Source organism: Trachemys scripta, chromosome 3, assembly GCF_013100865.1.
Source record: "Trachemys scripta elegans isolate TJP31775 chromosome 3, CAS_Tse_1.0, whole genome shotgun sequence".
In the NCBI taxonomy this organism is placed as follows: domain Eukaryota; kingdom Metazoa; phylum Chordata; order Testudines; family Emydidae; genus Trachemys; species Trachemys scripta.
The window spans coordinates 148,616,267-148,628,856 of NC_048300.1; the positions used below are offsets into that span (position 1 = coordinate 148,616,267).

Below are 12,590 nucleotides of genomic sequence, written 5' to 3' on the forward strand. Positions count from 1 at the left end.
AAATCTTTACACCAAGCACACACTTCAGGTAGCACTATTACTAAGCATTAGCCATGAATTAACATTAGTAAACATTGAAAAAATGTAAAGGGATCTTACCAGATATCTTGAAATGTTTAACTCTGTTCCTCTGTCTAAAGTATATTTTTAATTTAATTTGTGTTTATAATCAGTATAAATCAATAGCTTTCAGCAAGCAGGTTGCAAACCACCATTCATCTCTCTCTAACAGGGCTGCCCCAAATGAAACCCAAACCCAGACAAAATCTACCTCCACAGATGGGCAGAACAAGCCTGAAACAAAATGTCAACTGGTAAGAATGTAAGACTGTGGTTTCATGTTTTTCATCCCAAAACCTACTGGTTTTGGCTCAACTTTACTTGGAGTTTTGGGGACTTGTTCAAAACTGAAACTTTGAACATGAACCCCTCACAGACTGGATAATAAGGTTTGAACAAGAAGAAGTTACTCACCTTGTGCACTAATGATGGTTCTTCAAGATGTGTGCCCCTATGGATGCTCCGCTGTAGGTTTGTTTGCGTCCCTGTGCTGCTGATTGGAGAACTTCGGTTGCAGTGTCTGTTTGGCCCGCACATGCGCCATCTTGTAATCACTACCAGGAAGGCCATTTTCATTGATAGGCACGTTAGTGAACACGTGGCCATAGATTCAAAGGGGTCCTAGTCAGTCCTTTCAGTAGAAGGTTCAGCTCCCATGTGGAGGTAGGAAGTTGAGGTTAAGGGAAGAGATTTACTATATCCTTGAGGAACCTTTTTGTAGTTGTGTGTTACAGCACTTAGTACCCCTCTACAGGTTGGTGAAAGGAGCTTAGCGATAATCCAGACTGTTTTAGGGTTAAAGCATAGTCTAGGATATGTGGAAGAGTCACAGATGCTGGGGAAATTTGTTGGGATGTGCACTAAATCTGAAAGCTGGACCATTTCTGCAGGTAAGTACGTCATGTTGAGGACTTTTTATTGTATCATAGAATCTCTTGTACTGACCTTGAACAGGAGGTTTCTAGGTGTTGGAACCAAGCAGGAGCCATGCCTGGAGGTGGAGAAGGCCCAAGTTGAGATGGAGGGTACAGTGCGGAATGGCCGGGAGAGAGATCAGCAGGCACTTCACAAGCTGTGACAGGTAAGGATACCAGGTCTGTCTCAGAAAAGTAGGTGCAATGAGAATGACACAAGCTCTGTCCCTTTTTATTTTCGGGAGGACCTTTAACAGTAGGGGAAATGGAGGGAAGGCATAGAGGTCCCTGTCCCAGGGGAGGAGGAGAACATCGCCCAAGGAGTGTTGTCCCACCCCCGCTCTGGAGCAGTAGGGTAGACACCTCTTGTTCAGGTGAATGGCAAACAGATCTGTAGACGGTGTCCCCCATTGTCTGAATAGGTCGTGAAGTACTGTTGGGTGTATCTCCCACTCGTGATCATATGGGAAATTGTGACTGAGACGTCCGCTATCAAGTTTTGAGTATCCAGGAGGTACACCACAGAGTGTAACTTTGTGGGAGATGCACCAATTCCATAATCTCATTGCTTCTGTGCATAGGGAGGGCAATCTAGCTCCCCCTGCCATACATGTAGTACATACAGGCTATGTTGCCTGTCAGGATCTTTGTGTGTGATCCTGTGATCAGCGGGAGGAAATGGGCGCAGATATTCTTGACTGCTCTCAGCTCGAGGAGACTGATATGGAAGGATAGCTCCACGGACAACCCTTTGTCTTGTGTCGTAATGCCATTTAGATGCACACCTCACTCTGAGTGATACATCGATGGTGAGGATCAATGACAATGATGTTTGTGAGAAGGGGATCCTTTTACAAACATTGGCTGAGTCCTTCCACCAGTTTAAGGAATTTTTGATCTTGGTGGGTAGTGACATTGTTTTTCCAGACTGTCCTTGTTTGGTCTGTAAACCAAGCTGAACCACATTTGGAGGCATCGCATGTGAAACCTGACCTGTGGTATCACCGCCATGCCCACTGCCATATACCCCAAGAGTTGGAGGAAGAGTCTGGCTGGTATTTGTGGGCTGCTTTGAACAATGTCTATGAGTGTGACTAGGGTTAGAAACATGTGTTGGGGTAAGAGGGCTTTGGCCTGTGATGAGTCGAAGTCCGCCCCTATGAATTCCAGGCATTGCACTGGAGTGATGGTTGACTTCTGGGTGTTGATCTGTAGGCCCAGCTCTGGAAACAAGTGTATCATAGCTTCAGTGACTTTGTGAGCCTCTCAAAGAGATCAGGCTTTGAGAAGACAATCGTCCAGGTAGGGGTAGATCATTACCCCTTCAGAATGTACATGAGTGGCCGCCACTGAGAGAACCTTGGAGAATATTCTCGGGGCCGATGATACTCTGAAGGGAGCACACTGTATTGGTAGTGGTTGTGTCCCAGAGTGAACCTGAGGAATTATCTGTGAGCCGGTAGGATTGAGATATGAAAATAGGCGTCCTGGAGGTCGAGGGACAAAAAAAATCAGTCTTCCTTTGTTCCAACATTGGAATGATTGTTAAGGTGGCAATCTTGAATTTTTGAGCCTTGACAAACTTGTTGAGAGTTCTGAGGTCTAATATGGGTCTCCAAGCTCCCTTCCTTTTGGGTATTAGGAAATAATGAGAGTAGAACCCCTTGCCTAGTAGATGTTGGAATACTGGTTCTATGGCTCCTAGCTGGAGAAGGCAATCTATCTCCTGTTGTAGTAAACTCTCGTGAGAAGGGTCCCTGAAGGAGGATGGTGAAGGGTGTGGTGGAGAGGGTAGGGAGGTAAAATGGATAAAGTACCTGATTCAAATGATCTATAGGACCCACCGGTTCGATGTTATGCGTTCCCAGGCACCTCATAACATTGCCAATTGGTGGCCAAACAACTGTGGAATAATGGGCAGCTGTGTCAGTCAGGGAGAGTGGTCTAATGGTGCCTGGACCTGCCTGTCAAAAGTGGAGCGTAGACATAGATGTCTGGGACAAAGATAGTGGACCAGGTGGTTTGCATTTAGGGAATTTCCCTTTCCTTCTTTGTGTCTCGTAGTGGTGCTGAGATTGGTACTGAGACACCTGTGGTCTATGCTGGGACTGGGGACTAAATCCTTTCTTTTGTCCCAGTGTATAGACACCCGGTGCCCGAAGGGTAGCCCTGAAATCCTTCAGGGTGTGAAGGAAGGCATCAGTCTTCTCGGTGAAGAGCTTCATGCCCTCAAAGGGAAGGTCCTTGACCACAGACTGTACCTCTTTTGGGAAGCCCGATAAATGGAGCCATGATGCTTATCACACCACTACAGCCATGGAGATAGACCTAGCTGCCATATCAGCTGTGTCAAGGGCAGATTGCAGCAATGTCTTTGCCACTAATTGGCCCACCTGGATAATGGCCTTGAATGAGTCACAATGTTCTTCTGGCATCTTTTCAATAAAATCATACAGTATTTAGCTGTGAGGGCCTGGTAGTTGGCAATACGAAATTGTAGAGTGTCTGAGGAGTATGCTTTTCTACCGAACAGATCAAGAACCAATCCCTGTCATAGGGAGAAGCCCTTGACTAGTGTTGTCGGCCATGGGAGTTGACAGCATCCACCACGATGGAGCAGGGTGGTGGGTGAGAGAATAGGAATTCAGATTCCTTGGTGGGGACATAGTATTTTTTGTCCACTTACTTGCAGGTTGGGACCTCTGCTGCCGTAGTCTGCCACACAGTCTTCGCTGGGTCTAAAATGGCTTCATTATTTGGAGAGGCAATCTTTGAGGAGGCTGAAGAATGGAGGATATCAAAGAGTTGATGCTGGGTATCCCTGACTTCCTTCAGTGGAATCTGGAAAGTGTCTGCCACCATTTTTGCCATCTTATGGAAGAGATAAAAATCAACTGCCAAAGATAGTGGAGAAGTCGTGACGGCTTCGTCTGGAGGAGGAAGAGGATATGGTCCTTGCAGTCACTTCCTCCCCAGTTCCTCTAAGTCTTGTGGTAGTTCCAAAGCCTTGCATGGTGCGGCCGAGGGAATGTGCCGAGGCAGGGTTCTCAAGCAAGGCTCAGAGCTTGACAGGCATGCTGGCAGTGTACCGCCCAAGGGTTCCAATATGACCATTGGGGCGGTGGTGGCTGAGAGCCCACTGGTGGAGCCCATGGGTGGCCATACCAGAATGGTGGTGGTAGGGCCATCTGCAGGTATATCCTTGGACTCTGTTGATAGTGAGTACCATATGGAGGTTGGGAGGAGAACTGAAACACTATCTCCTCAGGCTCACTGTCTGAACCCTCACTAGAGAGTGGAAGGGCATGGCATGGCAGCGAGGATACTTTGCGTGCCTGGTAGAGGCTTGGTGCACAGGTCTCAGGTACTGTGCATGTGGAGGTCTCTTGAATGGTGGAGTTCTGCCAGTACCGATCAGGCTGGCATCGGTGGCGGTGCTGAGGATCTTCTCCACACCAGTTGCTCTGGTGCCAGGCAAGCCATAGCTGCAGGGCCAGCTCCAGGATTTTGGCTGCCCCAAGCAGCCAAAAAAAAAAAATCGCGATCTGCGTCAGCAATTCGGCGGGAGGTCCTTTGCTCCCAGCGGGAATGAGGGACCGTCCGCCGAATTGCCGCCGAATACCTGGACATGCCGCCCCTCTCCGGAGCGGCCGCCCCAAGCACCTGCTTGCCAGGTTGGTGCCTGGAGCCAGCCCTGCATAGCTGACAGTATCAATGTGGGCTCATATACCAGGAGTGCCTTTTTAGAGGAGTGCTTGCTCCTGTCCTTTGGTGCCGATGATTCAGTGCTCATGCCCACCGGGTCTGGGGGCCTGTCAATGGTACCAGTTGCTGTCAGTTTCCATAAGCCATGTGTGCCAGATTGAGATGGCCTTGTTGCAAGCAGTGCTGAAGGTACCGAGTGAGATGATGATCACTTGCAGCTATCTTGGCCTCGCTAGGGGGCTTCCTGCTCTTTTCTTAGATGATTTGTGAGAGGGGTCCACTGCCTCCTTCTTCGACCTGGTGCCCTTAGATGTAGAAGGGTGTGGGAAAGACTCATGTCTACCAGGAAAATGGGGTTGGAGAGCTGTCTTCATGAAGATAATCTTCTGGCGGAGCTCTCTGTCTTTGCAGGATCTTGGCTGGAGTTGTTAGCAAAGATCACACTTCTGTTGTATGTTGCCTTCCCCAAGGCAGTGAATGCACTGAGAGTGCTTATCTGCAATCGGGATCACCTCGTTGGGTGAGTGGGGCACTTCTTGAAGCCCAGCGAACTAGGCATACCCCATTGGGGGAAAGGGTCCCCGACTGGGAAGAAAAGGCAAGAAGAAAATATAAAATCTTTTTTTTTATTTTTAAGGATAAAAATAAAAAGGAGAAAAACTACAACTGGAACTATAACTAGGAGATTAAGTATAGGGGTGTAGATTAAGATGATAGTCTTAATGGACAGCAAATGGTTCCATCTCTAGCCAGGGATGGTTGAGAAGGAACTGAGGAGGGTTGGCCTGCGTGCACTGGCTAGCTTCCTGGCGCAGCAGGACGAGACACAGTGCATGTGTGGGCCCAACGGACACTGCTACTGAAGTTCTCCGATCAGCAGCACAGGGACGCAGACACATTTACAGTGGCGCACCCATAGGGACACTACTCTAAGAAGAAATCCCTAGTCAGCAGCCATTATCTAAAGGTTTGTAAGTGAAAACTCATTCCTTGTCTTCAGTATCCAGCAGAAGCAGATTTGCACAGTCACTTATAAAGAAGTCTGAGATGTATGAAGTGCCACAGAGCTGATTCCCAAATAAACCACTTTGAAGCATCATTGCACCCAGCATCATGGGAAATGGTATGAAGGAATCTGGAGAGCAGAGGACACGTAGAGGAACAGACACAAAAACAATCATTCTCTTCCCCATCTCTAGGAAGATACCACAGCTACCAAGGAGAAGATAACTGTGGTTGAGCCCCTTTGAAGTTACCCATCCATCTGTATGCCTGATGCCCCCTCCATCCCAGTTCACTTGTCAGCCCCTAACAGCGGACATGGAAGTTACTCATACAGACAGACAGACACCTGCCTATCCAGGGATACAGATAGCCTCTTTTACCACCATTAGCAGATGTGGTAAGTATGCAGAGATATTAGGGGAAGAAGACTGAGGAAAGGGCCAGAGACACAGCGAAGAGGAGCACAACAGATGTAACAGAGACTAGTGCAGGGAGGAAGGGCTAGAAGGTGGGTCAATACATTTCAATTTTACATTACATTCTGATGCTGAGATCTCAGATTCCTTATTGGGGCATGTTTTCATGCCTTTGCCTACATTGTTCGTAAGAAACTCTATTAAGGTCTTTAGAAATGAGAATTAAACTTGCTTCCACTACAGAACGTTTTTATTTCTCATTGCCTGATTTTGCATTAACCTGTCTGGTGGCCTTAAAATACCCGCCTCCTTATCAGGGGAGGGATACTGCACACACAGTATTGAGGGAGATCAGAGTCAACTAAATGTAATGAAACAATAATAATGGGTGAGTTCAACTACATGCATATAAAATGGTCACATTTCACATTGCTTCTCTAAAACTTGTCTCAATCTGACACCTTAACAGATTGCTTTTGGGAACAGTCTGTCCTAAAATACATAAGAGATTATTTTATTTTCAGTTTAGCCCTATGTGATGCTCAAGAGTTGGTTCAAGCAGTAACTAAGGTAGAGCCGCTAAACAACAGTGACTACAATACAGTTCTACATCCTCAAAAGAATGATAACTAGCACTGAGACACTAAACTTTCAATAAGGTACTTTAAAAATGAGGAAGCTAGTTAAAAGCATTCCTCAAAGATAAAGTAAGAACATTCAAATCCTTATGTTTAGAACCACACCACAACAGAGTCACAAAATGAGAAAGGAATCAAGGAAGTAAAGTATGTCTAATGGCAAGGCTCTTGGGGTTATTCAAGCCAAATAGGTACCCTATATCAAATGACACCAATACAAAGGAGCAGAAACCATTGCAGGTAAAACAGAAATTAGAAGAATAAATAGCCAAAGATCTAAAAACAAATAGAAAAAATATGTATGCATCAAAAGCAGGAAAATTGTGAGAGCGTTGGTAGATCTGCTGGACTAACAGGGAGTCAAGAGAGAAATTAAAGAGAATAAGAACATTGCAGTGAAGCCATTTTACTACAAAGGATGCTGCGGAGATACCATCCCAGACCTACTCTTTTTAAGTTGTAAACCTGAGATACTGTCAGAAATTGTGGTGTCAGAAAAGGAAGAGCTGGAATTAGTCAACAAATAATGGTCCTATAACATTTAACATTTGGATACAATGAAGGAAACTAAGTAGTCCTGAAGGCAAGTACTAAATGAGATAAAGTACTATCATGAATTAGAAACTGGCTAAAAGACTTCAGGGAGAAGGAATAAATAGGTCAATTTTCAACCTGGCAAAAGGTGACCAGTAGGATGTCCCAAGGTTGTTCTGAGACTGATGCTATTAAATATCTAGAAAAGGGGGTGAATAGTGGGGCAATAAAATTTAATTAATTAGGCTAATTAAGATTAGAGAGAACTTCTGAAGGACCTAAAGGTAGGTGAATGGGCAACACAATGGAAGATGAAGGTCGCTTTTGACAAGTGCGAGGTAATAAATATTGGAATTACTCATTTGAATTACTCACACACATTACTAGGCTCTAAATTAAAACTGTCAGAAAAAAGATCTGGGAGTCAATTTGGCCAGGTCAGTGAAAACCTCCATCAATTTGCAGCAGCAGCCAAAGGGCAAAGAAAATATTAGAGTTAAAAATAATTTAATGGAATTCATACCTAAAATGTGATAATGCCATTTTATAAGTCAATGGTTCACCCACACCTACAATACAGTGTTCAGTTCTCATCACCCAGTCTCAAAAAGGATAGAACAGAAACATAAATGTTCAGGGATAGACAATGTAAGCAATTAGAAGCATAAATATATTCCAAATAGAGAGTGAAAAAAATGAACTGGTTAGTTTAGAGAAGAGATGAGTAAGAGGCAACATAACAGAAATCTGCAAAACAATAATTTTTTATAAAAGATAATTTGGGTGATCCTATTTACGCTCTCTCATAATGTAAGGACAAGAGGGCATTCAGGAAATCAAAGGGCAGCAAATTGAAAACCGATACAAGGAAATAAATGTGGAGAACAAGTTAATAGCCTGTGGAACTTATTGCCACAAAATGTTATAGGCTAAGAGCTTGGCAGGATTCAAAAAAGCATAAGACATTCATGTGGATCACAAGAATATCCAAAGTTATAATACTAAATATTAAAGAAGTATATTGGAATTGATATAAGCCCTTATGCTTCAGGGCACAAGCCAACTTCTAGCTTTTGGGGGTAGGAGTAAACTCTGTCTCAGGCCAGGGATCCCATAAATGCCTATTTCAGGGTTTCTTACACCTTCTCTGAAGCACGTGATACTGGCCACTGTTGCTGACAGAATAATGGGCTAGAGGAAACGCTAGTTAGTTCCTGTATGGTAATTCCTATGTTTCCTTTGATATGACTATTCCTATGGCTAGCCACAAACGGCTCTGTGTGTCTTTCATATATCAGTGTAATTTACACATGCTACACGTGGTAAAAAAGTGGAGAATTTTATTTTTTTCTGCTGGTTTTTGCAATATTTTAAGCGTTCATAATTTAGTCTAGATCATCTTTTACATTGTCTTGTGTGCCTTAATCTTGTTTCCTTGGAAGCAGGGTCTGACAGCTCCGATAAGGCTAAGCACTATATAAAAGGCAGCTTTGCAACCAATTCCCAACTTCTAATGCACAACATTCCTGATCTTCCAACCTGAGGCCTCTCCAAACTGTAACTGGGAAGCAGGGGGAAGAGACGGGAAGAATAAAAAAAAATCTCCTATACTATGTAGAAAAATACTGGATAGTGACTAATTTGAGTTGCAATAAATTTAAATATGCTATAGGAAATATAAAGGCACTGATATTAACTTCCTACATTATTTAAAATAACCTCATTTAAAATTCACTGTAGTCAACATTAGGCTCCACACTCGCCCTCACCCTGGATGCTATCCAGACATTCTAATACATTTGCAATTTAAAAACACAAAAATAAAGAAACTTAATATACATAAGAACAGACAATCCATCATCCTTCACTGTTTTCCCCACATTCACCTCTTCAGTTACCATTGCTTGCTGTGTTAGATCTAATTTTTTTGCAAGCTCCTCAGGGCCGGGACTTGCCAATTTTCATTTGGCCTGAAAAGCACCATGCCCATCTATATTATGCATAAATTATAATTTAATTACATGACACAATGCTGAAAGACTAAGTTGTCCCAAGCATTTTCATCTACCTAGATTTTTAGTACTGTAAACAAAGCACAATGTTAAACAAAATAGGGAAGTAGTGTATACCCTTTTAGATTGAAATACTGCTTAATGAATTATTTCACTTCTTTCAGAGTAGCAGCCGTGTTAGTCTGTATCCGCAAAAAGAAGAACAGGAGTACTTGTGGCACCTTAGAGACTAACAAATTTATTAGAGCATAAGCTTTCGTGGACTACAGCCCACTTCTTCGGATGCATATTTCACTTCTGTATCTCTCTTTATTTTCATCAGTTAGTTGTAAATTCAATGCCAATCTTAGCTTGAACTACATCTGGCTAAATCTGAGCTATGATAAAAATGTGTTTGAATAATGTGGTATTTCTTAACTATTTTCTTCAGCTCTTGGGGTGTTCTGAATGCTATGCATAAGGGACTACAAACATATTCAGTCACAACTCAGACCTTTTTGGTACAATGTGACTTGGATGGTATGAAGAGGATTGTTTAAGTGTTAGAAAAAGTAACGTGTAATAAATACAGTGTAATAAGTACAATATATCTATGAGGTCAGTACAAGATCAACACCTAGTGTAAACAATGTTACTATACTTATGCATTATTAGTTACATAACAAAGAAGGAGCCATTATGCCTTCCTCCCGAATACAACACTCAGTACTCATTATCCAGCCTATCCAATATGGACTGCACATTCTGTCGTTTTCTTAAAATATTCTATAATTATGCTTCATAAAAGCTGAATTTCCATAAGCTGAATTAGGCTGCCGGCAAATTAGCTATCCTTTTATTTATAATATATCTTTCTCTAAAAACAGACCATGGAAGGAATTAATGAGATTTTATGCAAAACACCTAAAACAACATATTGGTTGCACACCTTAGATCAAAGCATCCACTGGAAATGAGGAACCTCAAAGGTGTATCAGTTTAATATAAACATTCAAACAGGAAGTGAGATGAGAATTTAACAGAAGTCAATATAAGGAAAGAAATAAGTCATTATACGTGGAGCAGGCAATGCTACCAAGAATTAAGGTTGTCTAATGCTTCTTATTATGACAACCTGTTTTCAGTTGCTTATTCATTATTATCATCATCATTATTATTATCACCTAAGAGCCATAGCATGGACCAGGATCTCATTGTGCAAGGCTTATAACTTTCACAAATTTTAACCATTCAGGCTGAAGTGCCACCATTCATGTAATTTACACCTGCTACACGTGGTAAAAAAGTGGAGAATTTTATTTTTTTCTGCTGGTTTTTGCAATATTTAAGTGTTCCATAATTTAGTCTACATCATCTTTTATATTGTCTTGTGTGCCTTAATCTTGTTTCCTTCGAAGCATGAATAACCATTCATGCCACGTGTCCAGCAGGCTGAATTTTGCCAGTGTTAAAAAATTCTTACAGTTAAGAAGGCCCGTGTCTCTGAGCTTTGGAGCAGTAACTTAAAGTTTGGCAGAAGGGTCACACTGGGGTCAGAAAGGTACCTTTTCCTGTCCTTGTGAAAATCCATCCAAATCTGGTTGAATTATAATGAAAATTGCCATTGGCATGGGCTCAATAGAGGTTTATGAGAAACTGGCAGTGAAATATTCCATCTCCACTGAGCATGCTCTACTTCCACCTAACTCTGTGCTATTCATACTGGACCATGCAACAGCCTGGGGTTAAGCGGAACTTTTCCTGCAATTGCTACTCCCAGCTGCCAAGGGCCACTGTGGTCCTGGGCACCTGAACTGAGAGCAACAAAACAGTCTCTCCTGCACTCTCAGTGCTCCCCTGCTGGCATCCAGACAGCCTGAAAAAGAAGGAAGCAGCAGCCTCCTCATTTTGAAGTGCTTGACTTTGCAAACTTTACAATTTTTTAATTTGTTATACAGAGAAATGAACACTGCTCTATTCAAGTTGGCTGTGTAACAGAAGGATATGAATTGTATATACATGGGAGGAAATAATCTGAGTCATCACAATGAGGCAATGGGTTGGGCAAACATCAGATCCACAGGCAGACATACTTGAGAACTATCTAGGTTTTTATATTAGTATCTATCACTGTAGTAGCAGACAAAGTGACAACAACAATCATGCAGAAAGAAAGTCAGCTTAGCAGATGTGGGACACAAAGGACTTTTCTACTATGTACAATTCTGAAGTATCAATTCTTTGTGAATAATCTTAGAGCCTAGCTAGGAACATTTCCAAAGTGTTAAGCTAGACTTGTTCATTTTGATGGCAGATCATTTTGTGTTTTTCTTTTTCTATCTAGCCTCAAAATATTTCCCAATAACATCTTTTTTCTTTGAACAACTTAAATGGGCTCAAATGCAGTTAGCTGGAGGATAATCCTTGCAGGAACCTCTGAGACAAAAGGAACTCCAACCTTAGGGAAAGTATTTAGGAATTAATAACATCCCAAATACAATGTCAAGGGCAGTCAGGAAGCTGTGCTCTCCCTTCACAAACAGTACTGCACAGTTAGTAAGAAGTAATGTAGGCCCCAGAAGAGACTAATAACCTGAAAATGTACAAGATGATACTGTCAAAAATATTAGATTCTACTTAAGTGCATATTCATCTGTAAGTATCTAACTGCACACCAGCTGTAGTAATTCAGAGAAAGGTGATCAGTTTATGTTGGTTGGTTTCTGGACCAGAGACCCAGAGAGAGATCTTCTAACCTCCATAGTTCTAGCAATTGAATGGGATTTTCCATATACAATTATCTGCAACTTTTATCTTTGTCACTACAAAGACAAACAAGACATTCAGCATCATACTAGCATTATTCAATATTGGAGCTCCCATGCCTGTCCTTCAGCTCTATGGGACTCTGGTGTTCTAAAGTTAACACAGATGGATTTTTCATTATCTCATTGCTGGGAAAAATGGAAAAACGAATGATGGCTCTGTAGTGAGGCCGAGTGGCCTCCCTCTGAGCAGGACCATTACACTCCCCTTGGAGGGTGGAGCCTAGATTGCCCCACCCTCCTCACTGGAAGTACTGGGGCATGGCCGGAAGTATAAAAGGCAGGCCCTGCAGCACAGTGGGGGCAGAGCCTGTGGAGGAGAAGGATGGTCCACCTGTTCTGCAGCATCCCAGAGGGGATCCTATGCCTGGCTGTTCCTGATCCCTAGATGCCAAGGAGGACTGGCCCGGAGTGCCTACTGCTGTGTACCCCGAGGAGTCAGAAGAGGCCTGGAGGCTACAGGTACCATACCCCAGGAAGTGGCCCAGGGCAGCAATGGAGC

General features: G+C 43.0%; 1 protein-coding gene and 1 long non-coding RNA gene across 2 annotated transcripts in view; one reads left to right on the forward strand and one right to left on the reverse strand.

Moving 5' to 3' along the window:
- RIMS1 (regulating synaptic membrane exocytosis 1) overlaps positions 1 to 12,590 on the reverse strand; it is a gene marked incomplete in the record, with an annotated part of 487,692 nt that overhangs the window by 408,292 nt on the left and 66,810 nt on the right.
- Positions 183 to 4,494, forward strand: LOC117875182. Its single transcript, XR_004645198.1, has 3 exons — positions 183 to 314; positions 1,015 to 1,141; positions 3,667 to 4,494. It is a non-coding gene; the product is annotated as an uncharacterized LOC117875182 (long non-coding RNA).